This window comes from Pseudophryne corroboree, chromosome 11 (genome assembly GCF_028390025.1).
Source record: "Pseudophryne corroboree isolate aPseCor3 chromosome 11, aPseCor3.hap2, whole genome shotgun sequence".
Taxonomy (NCBI): domain Eukaryota; kingdom Metazoa; phylum Chordata; class Amphibia; order Anura; family Myobatrachidae; genus Pseudophryne; species Pseudophryne corroboree.
Window position 1 is genome coordinate 224,605,006 of NC_086454.1, and position 19,317 is coordinate 224,624,322.

The 19,317-nt window shown below is 49.2% G+C and overlaps 1 protein-coding gene and 1 pseudogene across 1 annotated transcript in view; one reads left to right on the forward strand and one right to left on the reverse strand.

The window, feature by feature from the left end:
- The window catches only part of CENPT (centromere protein T), a 575,308-nt gene that overhangs the window by 384,089 nt on the left and 171,902 nt on the right, over positions 1 to 19,317 (reverse strand). The gene's annotated exons all lie outside the window — the stretch shown is intronic.
- LOC134971199 (5S ribosomal RNA) lies at positions 1,348 to 1,466 on the forward strand (annotated as a pseudogene).

Sequence of the window (19,317 nt, forward strand, 5' to 3'; positions counted from 1 at the left end):
CGGCCCCAGCAGGCTGTCGGCACATCCTGATTGGATTGCTGCCGCTGGGACCAGCACCAGCTCACGCCCTCTCCGCTGTCAGTCACAGTGTAGCCTTCCTCCGCTGCATAGCGGCACACGTGACTGAGCAGCACGAGAGTAGAGGAGCCCAGCAGAGAAATTGGTTCTACAAGAACTCGTAAGTGAGCCGAGGGGGGGGGGGAAGGGTTTCTGAAGTCCGTGGCCGCGCCGCTGTACAGTGTCCGGGGGGGGATCGGGATCTGAAGTCCGTGGCCGGCGCCGCTGTACAGTGTCCCGGGGGGGGAGAGAGGAGGTCTGAACCGCTGTACAGTGTCGGGGGAAGGGAGGGTCTGGTCTGAAGTCCAGCGCCACGCCGCAATACAGTGTCCGGGGGGTTTCTTGGTAGCTGGGATGGACTTGATGTCCAGCGCTGCAGCAGTAAAATGAGGCCGGCGGTGTCTAAACTCCACAGTACAGATTGGTTCGGGGGGAGGGGGTAACGAGGATGAAGTCAGGTGCCACTGCAGTACAATGTGTCCAGGAGGGGGGGGGGTTTGGGGTCCGCTGTCAGTCACAGTGTAGCCCTCCTCTACTGCATAGTGGCACACGTGACAGCAGCACGGAGCTCAGCCCAGCGGGAGAAATTTGTGGGCCCTTGAAGAAGCACAGTGTGGAGGGGGGGGGGGAGGGAGAGGAGGAGGAGAGGAAGAGGACTACAGTGTGCGTGTGGGGGGGGGGGGGATGCATTGGTGGCTGAGAAACAATGTCAAACATCTCACTAACTTCATTTCCAAGTAATTTTAATATGTTAACTATGTTTTCTATGGTTTTTTTGGATGATCAGGTATCGTTACTGTTATTTTATTTTATGTGCGGCCCAAACCAAAATTTAATCTTCTAATGTGGCCCAGGGAAGGTGAAAGGTTGGACACCCCTGCTCTAGGTGCAATTCAGCTACAACCTCATTGCTACTTTAAAGTACCAATAATTCATATTGGATACTTTCTCATAGCTGGTACTCTGTCATTTTTTCTTCTTTGTCTCTGCTTTGTTATTTCAGGCACCCTGTATCTAGGCAATTGTTGCCAATTATAAAGTAAATATTCTAGTTCATTTTACTATTGCCGTATTTGGGATTTAAAGCCCATCAGACCTTATCACTATCTACTTATTTTCTTCCCATCCTTATTTTCGTGGACTCTCACCAGTGATTCAGGGTCACGTCCCTGTCTAACATTGGCAGCAGATCCATCTGATTTCCTCTATGTCTGGTATCTGTCCTGAATAACTTTGTAAATTCGTGAACTCTCATCAGTGATTCCAGAGCTTTGAAATATTGGTCATTTCCTCTACTATCATACCACACTGGAAACGCCCGAAGCCGTCCGATCTCGGAAGCTAATCAGTGTTGGGCTGGGTCAGTACTCAAGTGGGTGACCATTGAGGAATACTCAGTGCAGTAGAGCTCATTGATTGAGCCCATATAGTGTCTAACACTGACAGCAGATTCACACTGCTCTTCAACTTCCACTCTTTGTCTTTCCCCCTTCCGCCCCCTCCTCCCCTCTCTTCTTTGGCAGGAGACAAGACAGAGACATTTATACTACTCTTAAGTACCACCAGTATCCAGACTATATTACAGGGGAATGCATAACAGTGATTGGCTTATTAGCAGAATGTACCATTTAATATATAACGTCTAGAATTTCCTTCCGTCAGCCAAAACCCAGTTTTCATTTCATATCAGCACATAGTGCTATTTCGAATATTTTGTTAATTATTTGACCACCATTATCTTCTTGATGAACCACTAATTGTCTTAATTTTGTAGAATTATCTTGTTGACTTATTAAAATTTGTATTTTAATCTACTTTGACTATTTTCTATATTTATGTAAAGTAAAGAGCGCGCCCACAAAAGAGTCTTCTTCTCTTCCTATTGTCTACGTTCCCTTACTGACTCAGGGTGCACCACCAAACAATATCAGAATTAGAAAACAGCGTTTTCTTGCAATTACCTGATTTTGGTTTAGAAAATCAATTTTCTATACTTAATATTTCCTGTGCGGTATTCCCTCCCTTCATGTTCAGATCTAGTGGGATCGCCTGTACTGCCACAGTGTCCACCGCCAGCGTGCGCGGCCCGCCTCCCACCGGCCGCGCCGGATCGCGATAAAGTGCGGGTCCCGCAAGCGGGACCCACTTACCTCCTCCCGAAGTGCGTCCAAGCGATCCTGGAGAGCCCCAGCCATGTGTGACTAACTTGGAAGAAAACCGGAGCCTCCTGCTGTAGGTACCCGGCAACCAGGGCACGGGAGTGTACAGCGCCGCTGGGGGAGAGATGGAGCTGCAGCAGGCAATGTCTACTGACATCCAGCACAATCTGTGCCTCTGCTGCAGCCCTTGTAGTCTTCTTTTTTCCTCAGAAAAAGCTTTTTCAAGAGCTGCTGTGAGCAGCTCTTCCTGTCACATGCTTGCACTGCAAGCACCAACTACAAAACTGAGCTCCTGTGCACGGAGGCGGGGTGATATAGGAGGCGGCGCTATGCATCTTGGGAAGAAGGTCAGAGCTTTTGAGCCTGTTGGTGCTTTGGATCAAGATCCTACTCTACACCCCTATGTCTATCCTTGTGGAGCCCAGTGTACCCCGCAGCAGAAACTTGTTTAAACCACATTCTGACGCTTGAACCTATCTGGTTTCTTAGGAGGGACGGATGGATCGGGATCATCCGTAATCTGTAAAATTAACTTAATAGCCTCCAAAAGATCAGGAACATCCACATGTGAACTACCCTCCCCATCAGCAGTATCTGTGTCAAAATCTGTGGGGTCAGTGTAAGCGCCATCTTCATCAGACGAGGTGTCAGTGACAGCAGTGGATTGTGAGGAGATAAGAGCTCGCTTAGAGGACCCCTTGGTCTTAGGCAAGCGAGGGTCAGAATTTTTAGTAGTCAAGGACTGGTTCAACTTCTTCAATTGAGCAGACAAATTATCCGCCCACGGTGGGTTAGCTGCGGGGACCACATGCGGTTGCACCGGCATAGGAGGTCCCATAGGGGATTAATTTAGTAACTAGCGTATGTAGCAGCGTGGAGAAAGTAGCCCACGGTGGGTCATTATGTACCCCCGTTGCTACAATCCCACTGGGGGGCCAGGAGCCCCCAGAACCAGGGCCCACAGCTGCTATAGTCTCCTCATAGGGATCTGTGGCTTCAGCAACACCGGCAGTGTGTTCAGCTCCAGAACCGTTACCTTCAGAAGCAGACATGATATATCTTGCAGTATCAGGTAACACAGTACAATTGTCAGCAGCACAATACTTCTTGCCCAAACCCCTGCACAGTGTAGTTAGAACAAGCAGAGATACAGGAGAGATATGGTGACTAAAATCACAAAGAAAAAGACGTATTAAAGTATATCTTGTGAAAATCCTATATAATTATAAAACCTGACGCACCAAGCCCCCTCAGGTTATAGAATATAGGGATAGCAAGTTGAGTGAGAGACACGAAATTGAAACTACTCAGCAAGCTAATGCACACACATATAGTCACAGTTATACAATGCAGAGGTTATTACTAACAACAATACTGCACTAGACCAGCTTATATATATATATATATATATATATATGTATGAAGTCAATACACTGCACAGTAAGAACTGGATCTATATCACAGGGTACTTGTACCAGAGAACCCTGACTAAATGCACTCTTTCTTATCTAACACTGTCTAATTGACATGTCGAAAACTAAAGTGTCATGTAAAGTCACAGCACTGACAACCAGGCGGCTTTACAAAGGAGGATTTGCCCAAGCAGTCCCAGGAACAGTGTAGCTGAGAGAAATGGTGCCCAGACACTGACAGGGAGTGAGGGAGAGACAGATATGCAGCTCCGGGGCAGGAACATTTGCTGGAAATGGCGCTGGGGGAGGGGCTCCAGGTCTAAGCCTTATCACCTCTGCTGGCAAAATCACCGGGTACTGAGGGCTACTTGTAAAAATAAGAATTTACTCACCGGTAATTCTATTTCTCGTAGTCCGTAGTGGATGCTGGGAACTCCGTAAGGACCATGGGGAATAGACGGGCTCCGCAGGAGACTGGGCACTCTAAAGAAAAGATTAGGTACTATCTGGTGTGCACTGGCTCCTCCCTCTATGCCCCTCCTCCAGACCTCAGTTAGGGAAACTGTGCCCGAAAGAGCTGACATTACAAGTAAAGGATTTTTGGAATCCAGGGTAAGACTCATACCAGCCACACCAATCACACCGTACAACTTGTGAAAACCTTACCCAGTTAACAGTATGAACAACAACTGAGCCTCACTCAACGGATGGCTCATAACAATAATCCTTATTTAAGCAATAACTATATACACGTATTGCAGAAAGTCCGCACTTGTGACGGGCACCCAGCATCCACTACGGACTACGAGAAATAGAATTACCGGTGAGTAAATTCTTATTTTCTCTGACGTCCTAGTGGATGCTGGGAACTCCGTAAGGACCATGGGGATTATACCAAAGCTCCCAAACGAGCGGGAGAGTTCGGATGACTCTGCAGCACCGAATGAGCAAACACAAGGTCCTCCTCAGCCAGGGTATCAAGCTTGTAGAACTTTGCAAAGGTGTTTGAACCCGACCTAGTAGCCGCTCGGCAAAGCTGTAAAGCCGAGACCCCTCGGGCAGCCGCCCAAGAAGAGCCCACCTTCCTTGTGGAATGGGCTTTTACTGATTTTGGATGCGGCAATCCAGCCGCAGAATGAGCCAGCTGAATCGTGCTACAGATCCAGCGAGCAATAGTTTGCTTTGAAGCAGGAGCACCCAGCTTGTTGGGTGCATGCAGGATAAACAGCGAGTCAGTCTTCCTGCCTCCAGCCGTTCTGGAAACATATATTTTCAAAGCCCTGACTACGTCCAGCAACTTGGAGTCCTCCAAGTCCCGAGTAGCCGCAGGCACCACAATAGGTTGGTTTAAATGAAACGATGATACCACCTTTGGGAGAAATTGGGGACGAGTCCTCAATTCTGCCCTGTCCATATGGAAGATCAGATATGGGCTTTTACATGACAAAGCCGCCAATTCCGACACACGCCTAGCCGATGCTAAGGCCAACAGCATGACCACTTTCCACGTGAGATACTTTAGTTCCACGGTCTTAAGTGGCTCAAACCAGTGCGATTTCAGGAAACCCAACACAACGTTAAGATCCCAGGGTGCCACTGGTGGCACAAAAGGGGGCTGAATATGCAGCACTCCCTTAACAAACGTCTGAACCTCAGGCAGTGAAGCCAGTTCTTTTTGAAAGAAAATGGATAGGGCCGAAATCTGGACCTTTATGGACCCCAATTTTAGGACCATAGTCACCCCTGACTGTAGGAAGTGCAGGAATCGACCCAGCTGGAATTCCTCTGTAGGGGCCGTCCTGGCCTCACACCAAGCAACATATTTTCGCCATATACGGTGATAATGCTTTGCTGTCACGTCCTTCCTAGCCTATATCAGCGTAGGAATAACTTCATCCGGAATGCCTTTTCCGCTAGGATCCGGCGTTCAACCGCCATGCCGTCAAACGCAGCCGCTGTAAGTCTTGGAACAGACAGGGCCCTTGTTGCAGCAGGTCCTGTCTGAGAGGCAGAGGCCATGGGTCCTCTGTGCGCATATCTTGCAGTTCCGGGTACCAAGTCCTTCTTGGCCAATCCGGAACAATGAGTATTGTTCTTATTCCTCTCTTTCTTACTATTCTCAGTACCTTGGGTATGAGAGGAAGAGGAGGAAACACATTAACCGACTGGTACACCCACGGTGTCACTAGGGCGTCCACAGCTATCGCCTGAGGGTCCCTTGACCTGGCGCAATATCTTTTTAGCTTTTTGTTGAGGCGGGACGCCATCATGTCCACCTGTGGCAGTTCCCATCGCTTTGCAATCTGTGTGAAGACTTCTTGATGAAGTCCCCACTCTCCCGGGTGGAGGTCGTGTCTGCTGAGGAAGTCTGCTTCCCAGTTGTCCACTCCCGGAATGAACACTGCTGACAGTGCTTGCACGTGATTCTCCGCCCACCGAAGAATCTTTGTGGCTTCCGCCATTGCCATCCTGCTTCTTGTGTCGCCTTGGCGGTTTACATGGGCGACCGTCGTGATGTTGTCTGACTGAATCAGCACTGGCCGGTTTCGAAGCAGGGGCTCTGCTTGACTCAGGGCGTTGTAAATGGCCCTTAGTTCCAGTATATTTATGTGTAGAGAAGTCTCCAGACTTGACCACAGCCCTTGGAAGTTTCTTCCCTGAGTGACTGCCCCCCATCCTCGGAGGCTTGCATCCGTGGTCACCAGGGCCCAGTCCTGTATGCCGAACCTGCGGCCCTCGAGAAGGTGAGCACTCTGCAGCCACCACAGAAGAGACACCCAGGCCCTTGGGGACAGGGTGATCAGCCGATGCATCTGAAGATGCGATCCGGACCACTTGTCCAACAGATCCCACTGAAAGATCCTTGCATGGAACCTGCCGAAGGGAATGGCTTCGTATGAAGCCACCACCTTTCCCAGGACTCGCGTACAGTGATGCACCGATACCTGTTTTGGTTTCAGGAGGTCCCTGACCAGAGATGCTAATTCCTGGGCCTTCTCCACCGGGAGAAACACTTTCTTCTGTTCTGTGTCCAGAATCATGCCCAGGAAAAGCAGACGCGTCGTAGGAATCAGCTGCGACTTTGGAACATTCAGAATCCAGCCGTGCTGTTGCAACACTTCCTGAGAGAGTGCTACGCTGATCAACAACTGCTCTCTGGACCTCGCCTTTATGAGGAGATCGTCCAAGTACGGGATAACTATAACTCCCTTCTTCCGAAGGAGTATCATCATTTCGGCCATTACCTTGGTAAATATCCTCGGTGCCGTGGACAGGCCAAACGGCAACGTCTGGAACTGGTAATGACAGTCCTGTACCACAAACCTGAGGTACTCCTGGTGAAGTGGGTAAATGGGGACATGCAAGTAAGCATCCTTGATGTCCAGCGACACCATAAAATCCCCCTCTTCCAGGCTTGCAATAACCGCTCTGAGCGATTCCATTTTGAACTTGAATTTCTTTATATAAGTGTTCAAGGACTTTAAATTCAGAATGGGTCTCACCGAACCGTCCGATTTCGGTACCACAAACATTGTGGAATAGTAACCCCTTCCCTGTTGAAGGAGGGGGACCCTGATAATCACTTGCTGGAGGTACAGCTTGTGAATTGCCGCCAGTACTACCTCCCTTTCCATGGGGGAAGCTGGCAAGGCTGATTTGAGGTAACGGCGGGGGGGAGTCGCTTCGAATTCCAGCTTGTATCACTGAGATACAATTTGTACAGCCCAGAGATCCACCTGTGAGCGAACCTACTGGTTGCTGAAGTTTCGGAGACGCGCCCCCACCGCACCTGGCTCCGCCTGTCGAGCCCCAACGTCATGCGGTGGACTTAGTGGAAGCAGGGGAGGACTTTTGTTCCTGGGAACTGGCTGCATGGTGCAGCTTCTTACCTCTACCCCTGCCTCTGGCAAGAAAGGATGCGCCCCTGACCCTCTTGCCTTTCTGAGAACGAAAGGACTGCATTTGATAATACGGTGCTTTCTTAGGCTGTGAGGAAACCTGAGGCAAGAAAGTCGACTTTCCAGCTGTCGCTGTGGACACGAGGTCCGATAGACCGTCCCCAAACAATTCCTCACCCTTATAAGGCAAAACCTCCATGTGTTTTTTAGAAACAGCATCTCATGTCCATTGCTGAGTCCATAAGACCCTCCTGGCAGAAATGGACATAGCATTAATTCTAGAGCCCAGCAGGCAAATGTCCCTCTGAGCATCCCGCATATATAAGACGACGTCTTTTATATGGCCCAGGGTTAGCAAAACAGTATCCCTGTCGAGGGAATCTATGTCGTCTGACAGAGTATCTGTCCATGCTGCTACAGCACTACACATCCAGGCTGAAGCAATAGCAGGTCTCAGTAGAGTACCAGAGTGTGTATACACTGACTTCAGGATAGCTTCCTGCTTTCTATCCGCAGGCTCCTTTAGGGCGGCCGTATCCTGAGACGGCAGGGCCACCTTTTTAGATAAGCGTGTCAGCGCCTTGTCCACCCTAGGGGATGTTTCCCAACGTAACCTGTCCGTTGGCGGGAAAGGGTACGCCATCAGTAACCTCTTAGAAATCACTAGTTTCTTATCAGGGGAACTCCACGCTTCTTCACATAATTCATTTAATTCATTAGATGGGGGAAAAGTCACTGGCTGCTTTTTCTCCCCAAACATATAAACCCTCTTGGTATTAACAGGGTTAATCTCAGAAATGTGTAATACATCTTTCATTGCAATAATCATGTATCGGATGGCCTTGGTCATTTTAGACTGTAAATGTGCCTCATCATCGTCGACACTTGAGTCGTACTCCGTGTCGACATCTGTGTCAACCATCTGAGATAGAGGGCGTTTATGAGACCCTGACGGTTTCTGAGTCGCCTGGGCAGGCGCGGGCTGAGACCCCGGCTGTCCCAAGGCTGCAGCGTCATCAAACCTTTTATGTAAGGAGCTTACATTGTCGTTTAAGACCTTCCACATATCCATCCAATCAGGTGTCGGCCCCGACGGGGGCGACACCACACTTATCTGCCCTTGCTCCGCCTCCACATAACCCTCCTCATCAAACATGTCGACACAGCCGTACCGACACACCGCACACACACAGGGAATGCTCAGACTGAGGACAGGACCCCACAAAGTCCTTTGGGGAGACAGAGAGAGAGTATGCCAGCACACACCACAGCGCTATATAACACAGGGATTTTCACTTATAATAAGTGATTACCCAAAAGCTGCCTTATATGTTTTATTTGCGCCTAAATTTATGTGCCCCCCCTCTCTTTTTTACCCTTCTTGTACCTGGATACTGCAGGGGAGAGCCTGGGGAGCTGCTTCCAGCGGAGCTGTGAAGAGAAAATAGCGCTGGTGTGCTGAGGAAGAAGGCCCCGCCCCCTCAGTGGCAGGCTTCTGTCCCGCTTTCTGTGTAAAAAAATGGCGGGGGTTTTTACATATATACAGTGCTAGACTGTATATATGTATTTTTATGCCAAAGGTACATCAATTGCCCCCCCCCCCCCCCCCCCCCAGCACCCTACAGTGACCGGAGTGTGTAAGTGTGCTGGGAGCAATGGCGCACAGCTGCGGTGCTGTGCGCTACCTTAATGAAGACAGGAGTCTTCAGCCGCCGATTTCGTCGTCGTCTAGCTTCTGTTCTTCTGGCTCTGCAAGGGGGACGGCGGCGCGGCTCCGGGAACGGACGATCGAGGACAGGTGCCTGTGTTCGAACCCTCTGGAGCTAATGGTGTCCAGTAGCCTAAGAAGCACATGCTAGCTGCAAGCAGGTAGGTTTGCTTCTCTCCCCTTAGTCCCACGTAGCTGTGAGTCTGTTGCCAGCAGAAGCTCACTGAAAATAAAAAACCTAATAAATACTTTACTAGTAAGCTCAGGAGAGCCCACTAGGAGCACCCAGCTCTGGCCGGGCACAGATTCTAACTGAGGTCTGGAGGAGGGGCATAGAGGGAGGAGCCAGTGCACACCAGATAGTACCTAATCTTTTCTTTAGAGTGCCCAGTCTCCTGCGGAGCCCGTCTATTCCCCATGGTCCTTACGGAGTTCCCAGCATCCACTAGGACGTCAGAGAAAAGGTTTATAGAGAAAACCTGACCTGCACCCATGCCCTGGTGATCTAGTGGGATCGCCTGTACTGCCACAGTGTCCACCGGCCGCGCCGGATCGCGATAAAGTGCGGGTCTCGCGAGCGGGACCCACTTACCTCCTGCCGAAGTGCGGACACGCGATCCCGGAGAGCCCCAGCCGTGTGTGACTAACTTGGAAGAAAACCGGAGCCTCCTGCTGTAGGTATCCGGCAACCAGGGCGCGGGAGTGTACAGCGCCGCTGGGGGAGAGATGGAGCTGCAGCAGGCAATGTCTACTGACATCTAACACAATCTGTGCCTCTGCTGCAGCCCTTGTAGTCTTCATTTTTCCTCAGAAAAAGCTTTTTCTAGAGCTGCTGTGAGCAGCTCTTCCTGTTACATGCTTGCACTGCAAGCACCAACTACAAAACTGAGCTCCTGTGCACGGAGGCGGGGTGATATAGGAGGCGGCGCTATGCATCTTGGGAAGAAGGTCAAAGCTTTTGAGCCTGTTGGTTCTTCGGATCAAGATCCTACTCTACACCCCTATGTCTTTCCTTGTGGAGCCCAGTGTACCCCACAGCAGAAAATAAACCTAAGTAAGTCTTTTTACTGAGAAACTCTGGAGAGCTCCTTAGTGTGCATCCAGTCTCACTGGGCACAGAATCTAACTGGAGCCTGGAGGAGGGGCATAGAGGGAGGAGCCAGTTCACACCCATTCAAAGTCTTATAGTGTGCCCATGTCTCCTGCGGATCCCGTCTATACCCCATGGTTCTTGAAGCATCCCCAGCATCCTCTAGGACGTATGAGGAAAAACCCTGTGTTATGTGATAGCAAATGCAAAGCATAAAATAGAGGATTTAAACAGTGTGAGGTGACTGAAACACACAGTGAAAAATACAAAACCAATATATCCTGTGGAACACTACAGATGTAGCCACCTTTGTCTTGACCGATTCTCCGCCTAGACGTCCGTTTAGTCACGCTAAGGCGATAGCTGAGTTTAATCACAGGCAGGCGCGTTGAGGCGATCTAGATACTCAGCATGCATTGCACATCTCCACCACTGGGTGGCTAATGCTCCACTAATCCAGTACTTTCGATCGTACAGTATAGCGGCGGATTGATCTACCTGTACAGCTCTGGCAATTGGTCAGTGACGACTGTAATGTTAATACTGTAGGCGTAACGGGAGGCGGTGGAAAAAGATGGTGACCTACTGTAGAGTACTGTATGTGTATGGAGACGCAACTAATTGTGTAAAAGGAAGAATGTACAGTACAATGTATAAACACCGTGCTTTTAAAATACATGAGCGTCTGAGTTCCCTAAGGCATAATGGGAATGGATGGCTAGCAGGAGGCGGTGGAAAATACCGTGCTTTACAAATGCGAGTGTCCGAGTCCTCTAAGGCATAAACCAACACCAATGGGGTGGGGGCCGGGCGCTGTTTGCAGTACTTTTACACATGAAATTGGGAATCTCTCATGAGGCATCGTGGGCTAGGGGTGAAGGCTCCCACCTCCCACGCTGAGGGTCCAGGGTTCGATACCTGATGTGCCTTCTTTTTTTTTTTATTGTAATAATACACTGTATTATTTTATTTTCTTTGTAAGACAGTCAATGGAAAGGTGCACACAAGTTACATATAAATCAGAGTACATCTGCAGGAGCGATTCTTTACGCTAAATGCAACTACACAGCGGCAATGAGTAGAAATGAGTGTATTCTGACGCAACAAATAGAGCAAAACAGTACAGTAGATCTTCGGCGTTTGTGTATTGCACAGGACCTGAATTCCCTCCCTGTCTACTGCATGATCTGTGCAAGCTCCCAGGGGTAAAGGGCGATGGAGGTAGGGGGAGACGATGGAAAATACCGTGCCTTTGAAATGCAATTATATGAGCGTCCGAGTCCCCTACGGCATAAACCAACACCAATGGGAAGGAAGTGCCAACCTTTTTTTTTTTATGTGTTCCCGTGACATTCACTTTAATATTTTCTTTTCTCTCTAATACATCCAATGGAAGGATGCACACAAGTTTCATATAAATCAGAGTAGATCTGCGATTCTTTGCGCTAAATGCATCTACACAGCGGTAATGAGTAGAAATGAGTGTATTCTGAGTGAGCAAAACAGTACAGTAGATCTTCGGCGTTTGTGTATTGCACAGGACCTAAATTCCCTCCCTGTCCACTGCATGATCTGTGCAGGCTCCTAGGGGGGAAGGGCGATGGGCTAGCAGGAGGCTACTGGGGACTCAGAAGACTCATACAGTACTTGCATTTCAAAAGCACAGTATTTTCCACCGCCTCCCGCTTGCCCATCGCCCTTCCCCCCTGGGATCCTGCACAGGTCATGCAGTAGACAGGGAGGGAGTTATTCACATAAACTAGGGCAAAGCTGCAGGAGCAGTTGTACTGTTTAGGGTCTATGCACCATATGGTATACATACAATTCTGTAGCAGGGCAGACTCAATTGAAATGGCTACCGCCTGTGACTCCTCGCCCAATGGAAGCCCTCGGCTATGGAGCAAGTAACAGCACAGATTTGGTAGGTCACGGGGCAATGCTGAAGGAGCGTCAGAATCCCCTAGCTAAAATACACAGGGGTGATAGGGATAAGTGAGGTCTTTGCGCATAACGATACACTGCAAAGTTCCCCATGGTTTTGATTATGCCTTTTCTTTGAACACGGTATTTTCCACTGCCTCACCCTACCCCCATCCCACTTTCCCCTTCCCCCCCTGGGAGCCTGCAAAGTACATGCAGTAGACAGGGAGGGAGTTCCGATCAGGTTACAAGACATGTGCAACAGTATACTACTGTATGTAGGAAAATCCACCGCCCACTCTGATTTATGTGAAACCTGTGTGCACCCGTCCATTGAATGTATAACAAAGAAAAATAATAATAATAATAAAGTGAATGTTACAGGAACACATTAAAAAAAGGTTGGCACTTCCTTCCCATTGGTGTTGGTTTATGCCTTAGGGGACTCGGACGTTAATACTTGTATTTCAAAAGCACAGTGTTTTCCACCGCCTCTCCCTACTCCCATCGCCCTTCCCCCCTGGGAGCCTGCACAGGTCATGCAGTGGACAGGGAGGGAGTTCAGGTCAGGTACAATACACAAATGCTGACGATCTACAGTACTGTGTTGCTCAGTTAGTTGCGTTGGAATACACTAATTTATACTCATTACCGCTGTGTATTTGTATATAGCGGAATGAATCGCTGCTGCAGATTTACTTTGATTTATGTGAAACCTGTGTGCACCCTTTCATTGAATGTACAACAAAGAAAAAAAATAATAAAGTGAATGTCACGGGAACATAGAAAAAAAAGGTTGGCACTTTGTGACTCTCAGCATGGGAGGTGGGAGCCTTCATCACTAGGTTGGTATGGAAGGGGAGACAATTAGCTACCGGAGGGTACCAACCCCAAGTTTCTGTGACCCCCACAAGGCTCATGGCAAGCGTCGGAACCTATGGTGGGTCTGAATTAACGGTCCCATTATAGTCTATGGGAAAATGGGTCCACTTTGCGTACTGATATCTCTAGTTCTGGGTGTACCAGAGACTCAGGACTTGTACCATACAAAAGAGGAGACTCTTGGCTTTCGGGGCAGACCAACCACTAGTTTATGTGACACTGGGAAGGGAAACGGGAAGCAACCGTGTTTCGGGTCCCCTCCAGTTGTCCGCCTAGCTTGCACAGGATACAGGGTTTCTGGCTAGATAGGAAATACTGTACAGAAATGCTAAGCATGGTAATTTGACATCCAGGAACATAGGGAGGAGTTTTTATCTCACTCCATTATACTTAGAAAAAATAAGATTTTACTCACCGGTAAATCTATTTCTCGTAGTCCGTAGTGGATGCTGGGAACTCCGTAAGGACCATGGGGAATAGACGGGCTCCGCAGGAGACTGGGCACTCTAAAAGAAAGATTAGGTACTATCTGGTGTGCACTGGCTCCTCCCTCTATGCCCCTCCTCCAGACCTCAGTTAGGATACTGTGCCCGGAAGAGCTGACACAATAAGGAAGGATTTTGAATCCCGGGTAAGACTTATACCAGCCACACCAATCACACCGTATAACTTGTGATACTATACCCAGTTAACAGTATGAAATATAACTGAGCCTCTCAACAGATGGCTCAACAATAACCCTTTAGTTAGGCAATAACTATATACAAGTATTGCAGACAATCCGCACTTGGGATGGGCGCCCAGCATCCACTACGGACTACGAGAAATAGATTTACCGGTGAGTAAAATCTTATTTTCTCTGACGTCCTAGTGGATGCTGGGAACTCCGTAAGGACCATGGGGATTATACCAAAGCTCCCAAACGGGCGGGAGAGTGCGGATGACTCTGCAGCACCGAATGAGAGAACTCAAGGTCCTCCACAGCCAGGGTATCAAATTTGTAGAATTTAGCAAACGTGTTTGCCCCTGACCAAGTTGCAGCTCGGCAAAGTTGTAAAGCCGAGACCCCTCGGGCAGCCGCCCAAGATGAGCCCACCTTCCTCGTGGAATGGGCTGTTACTGATTTAGGATGCGGCAATCCAGCCACAGAATGCTCCAGCTGAATTGTGTTACAAATTCAGCGAGCAATAGTCTGCTTAGAAGCAGGAGCACCTATTTTGTTGGGTGCCTACAGGATAAAAAACGAGTCAGTTTTCCTGACTCCAGCCGTCCTGGAAATATAAATTTTTAAGGCCCTGACTACGTCCAGTAACTTGGAATCTTCCAAGTCCCTAGTAGCCACAGGCACTACAATAGGTTGGTTCAAGTGAAGAGCTGATACCACCTTAGGGAGAAACTGGGGACGAGTCCTCAATTCTGCCCTATCCATATGGAAAATCAGATAAGGGCTTTTACATGACAAAGCCGCCAATTCTGACACATGCCTGGCCGAAGCCAAGGCCAATAACATGACCACTTTCCACGTGAGATATTTCAAATCCACAGTTTTAAGTGGCTCAAACCAATGTGATTTTAAGAAACTCAACACCACGTTGAGATCCCAAGGTGCCACAGAAGGCACAAAAAAGGGGCTGAATATGTAGCACTCCCTTTACAAATGTCTGAACTCCAGGCAGTGAAGCCAGTTATTTCTGGAAGAAAATCGACAGAGCCGAAATCTGGACCTTAATGGAACCCAAATTTAGGCCCATAGTCACTCCTGACTGTAGGAAGTGCAGAAAACGACCCAGCTGAAATTCCTCTGTTGGGGCCTTCCTGGCCTCACACCACGCAACATATTTTCCCCAAATACGGTGATAATGGTTTGCGGTTACTTCTTACCTGGCTTTTATCAGCATAGGAATGACTTCCTCCGGAATGCCCTTTTGCTTTAGGATCCGGAATTCAACCGCCATGCCGTCCAACGCAGCCGCGGTAAGTCTTGGAACAGACAGGGCCCCTGCTGTAGCAGATCCTGTCTGAGCGGTAGAGGCCATGGGTCCTCTGATATTATTTCTTGAAGTTCTGGGTACCAAGCTCTTCTTGGCCCATCCGGAACCACGAGTATCGTTCTTACTCCTCGTTTTCTTATTATTCTCAGTACCTTTGGTATGAGAGGCAGAGGAGGGAATACATAAACCGACTGGTACACCCACGGTGTCACTAGAGCGTCCACAGCTATTGCCTGATGGTCCCTTGACCTGGCGCAATATCTAGTTTTTTGTTTAGGCGGGACGCCATCATGTCCACCTGTGGCCTTTCCCAACGGTTTACCAACAGTTGGAAGACTTCTGGATGAAGTCCCCACTCTCCCGGGTGTCGGTCGTGTCTGCTGAGGAAGTCTGCTTCCCAGTTGTCCACTCCCGGAATGAACACTGCTGACAGTGCTAAGACGTGATTTTCCGCCCATCGGAGAATCCTTGTGGCTTCTGCCTTCGCCATCCTGCTTCTTGTGCCGCCCTGTCGGTTTACATGGGCGACTGCCGTGATGTTGTCTGATTGGATCAGTACCGGCTGATTTTGAAGCAGAGGCCTTGCCAGACTTAGGGCATTGTAAATGGCCCTCAGTTCCAGAACATTTATGTGTAGGGACGACTCCTGACTTGACCAAAGTCCTTGGAAATTTCTTCCCTGTGTGACTGCCCCCCAGCCTCGAAGGCTGGCATCCGTGGTCACCAGGACCCAGTCCTGTATGCCGAATCTGCGGCCCTCTTGAAGATGAGCACTCTGCAGCCACCACAGTAGAGATACCCTGGTCCTTGGAGAGAGGGTTATCAGCCGATGCATCTGAAGATGCGATTCCGACCACTTGTCCAAGAGGTCCCACTGAAAGGTTCTTGCATGGAACCTGCCGAATGGAATTTTGCTTCGTAAGAAGCTACCATTTTTCCCAGGACTCGTGTGCAGTGATGCACCGATACCTGTTTTGGTTTCAGGAGGTCTCTGACTAGAGATGACAGCTCCTTGGCTTTCTCCTGCGGGAGAAACACTTTTTTCTGTTCTGTGTCCAGAACCATCCCCAGGAACAGCAGGCATGTGGTAGGAACCAGCTGTGACTTTGGAATGTATAGAATCCATCCGTGCTGTTGTAGCACTTCCCGAGATAGTGCTACTCCGACCAACAACTGCTCCATGGACCTCGCCTTTATAAGGAGATCGTCCAAGTACAGTATAATTAAAAACTCCCTTTTTTCGAAGGAGTATCATCATTTCTGCCATTACCTTGGAAAAGACCCTCGGTGCCGTGGACAGTCCAAACGGCAGTGTTTGGAATTGGTAATGGCAATCCTGTACCACAAATCTGAGGTACTCCTGGTGAGGATGGTAAATGGGGACATGTAGGTAAGCATCCTTGATGTCCAGGGATACCATGTAATCCCCCTCCTCCAGGCTTGCAATAACCGCCCTGATCGATTCCATCTTGAACTTGAATTTTTTTATGTATGTGTTCAAGGACTTCAAATTTAAAATGGGTCTCACCGAACCGTCCGGTTTCGGTACCACAAACAGTGTGGAATAGTAACCCCGTCCTTGTTGAAGTAGGGGCACCTTGAATATCACCTGCTGGGAATACAGCTTGTGAATTGGCTCTAGCACAGCCTCCCTGCCTGAGGGAGTTGTCGGCAAGGCAGATTTGAGGAAAAACGGCGGGGGGGAGACGCCTCGAATTCCAGCCTGTACCCCTGATATACTACTTGAAGGATCCAAGGATCCACCTGTGAGCGAGCCCACTGATCGCTGAAATTTTTGAGGCGGCCCCCCACCGTACCTGGCTACGCCTGTGGAGCCCCCGCGTCATGCGGTGGACTCAGAAGAAGCGGGGGAAGAATTTTGATTCTGGGAACTGGCTGACTGGTGCAGCTTTTTCCCTCTTCCCTCGTCTCCGTGCAGAAAGGAAGCGCCTTTGACCCGCTTGCTTTTCTAAAGCCGAAAGGACTGTACCTGATAATACAGTGCTTTCTTAGGCTGTGAGGAAACCTGAGGTAAAAAAATTTCTTCCCAGCTGTTGCTGTGGATACGAGGTCCCAGAGACCATCCCCAAACAATTCCTCACCCTTATAAAGCTCTATGTGCCTTTTAAAGTCAGCATCACCTGTCCAGTGTCGGGTCTCTAATACCCTCCTGACAGAATAGACATTGCATTAATTCTGGATGCCAGCCGGCAAAATATCCTCTGTGCATCCCTCATATATAAGACGACGACTTATGTTCGCAAAATAGTATCCCTGTTTGACAGGGTTACAGACCACGCTGCAGCAGCACTATCTGCAGGTCTCAGTCTAGTACCTGAGTGTGTAAATACAGACTTCAGGATAGCCTCCTGCTTTTTATCAGCAGGTACCTTCAAAGTGGCCGTATCCTAAGACGGCAGTGCCACCTTTTTTGACAAACGTGTGAGCGCCTTATCCACCCTAGGGGATATCTCCCAGCGTAACTTATCCTCTGGCGGGAAAAGGTACGCCATCGGTAACTTTTTAGAAATTACCAGTTTCTTATCGGGGGAACCCACGCTTTTTCACACTTCATTCACTCATTTGATGGGGGAACAAAACACTGCCTGCTTTTTCTCCCCAAACATAAAACCCTTTTTTAGTGGTACTTGGGTTAATGTCAGAAATGTGTAACACATTTTTTATTGCCGGGATCATGTAACGGATGTTCCTAGTGGATTGTGTATATGTCTCAACCTCGTCGACACTGGAGTCAGACTCCGTGTCGACCTCTGTGTCTGCCATCTGAGGGAGCGGGCGTTTTTGAGCCCCTGATGGCCTTTGAGACGCCTGGGCAGGCGCGGGCTGAGAAGCCGGCTGTCCCATAGCGGTTACGTCATCCAGCCTTTTATGTAAGGAGTTGACACTGTCGGTTAATACCTTCCACCTATCCATCCACTCTGGTGTCGGCCCACAGGGGGCGACATCCCATTTATCGGCATCTGCTCCGCCTCCACATAAGCCTCCTCATCAAACATGTCGACACAGCCGTACCGACACACCGCACACACACAGGGAATGCTCTGACTGAGGACAGGACCCCACACAGCCCTTTGGGGAGACAGAGAGAGAGTATGCCAGCACACACCAGAGCGCTATATAATGTAGGGATAAACACTATCACTGAGTGAATTTTCCCCAATAGCTGCTTGTATAAACAATATTGCGCCTAAATTTAGTGCCCCCCCTCTCTTTTTAACCCTTTGAGCCTGAAAACTACAGGGGAGAGCCTGGGGAGCTGTCTTCCAGCTACACTGTGAAGAGAAAATGGCGCCAGTGTGCCGAGGGAGATAGCTCTGCCCCTTTTTCGCGGACTTTTCTCCCGCTTTTTTATGGATTCTGGCAGGGGTAATTATCACATATATAGCCTCTGGGGCTATATATTGTGATTATTTTGCCAGCCAAGGTGTTTTTATTGCTGCTCAGGGCGCCCCCCCCCAGCGCCCTGCACCCTCAGTGACCGGAGTGTGAAGTGTGTATGAGGAGCAATGGCGCACAGCTGCAGTGCTGTGCGCTACCTTGGTGAAGACTGAAGTCTTCTGCCGCCGATTTTCCGTCTTCATGCTTCTGGCTCTGTAAGGGGGACGGCGGCGCGGCTTCGGGAACGAACACCAAGGACGGGTCCTGCGGTCGATCCCTCTGGAGCTAATGGTGTCCAGTAGCCTAAGAAGCCCAAGCTAGCTGCAAGCAGGTAGGTTCGCTTCTTCTCCCCTTAGTCCCTCGTTGCAGTGAGCCTGTTGCCAGCAGGTCTCACTGTAAAATAAAAAACCTAACATATACTTTCTTTCTAGGAGCTCAGGAGAGCCCCTAGTGTGCATCCAGCTCGGCCGGGCACAGAAATCTAACTGAGGTCTGGAGGAGAGGCATAGAGGGAGGAGCCAGTGCACATCAGATAGTACCTAATCTTTCTTTTAGAGTGCCCAGTCTCCTGCGGAGCCCGTCTATTCCCCATGGTCCTTACGGAGTTCCCAGCATCCACTAGGACGTCAGAGAAATTACACTTGCCACTGTACGTTACAAGCTGTTTGTGCTAATTAGTACACTAGTAGAACATACTGTACAGAGATACTAAGGACAGCGATTTGGCATCCACGAACTTAGGGAGGAGCTTTTATCTCTCTCCATTGTAATCTTTCTAAGTATAATGGAGAGAGATAAAA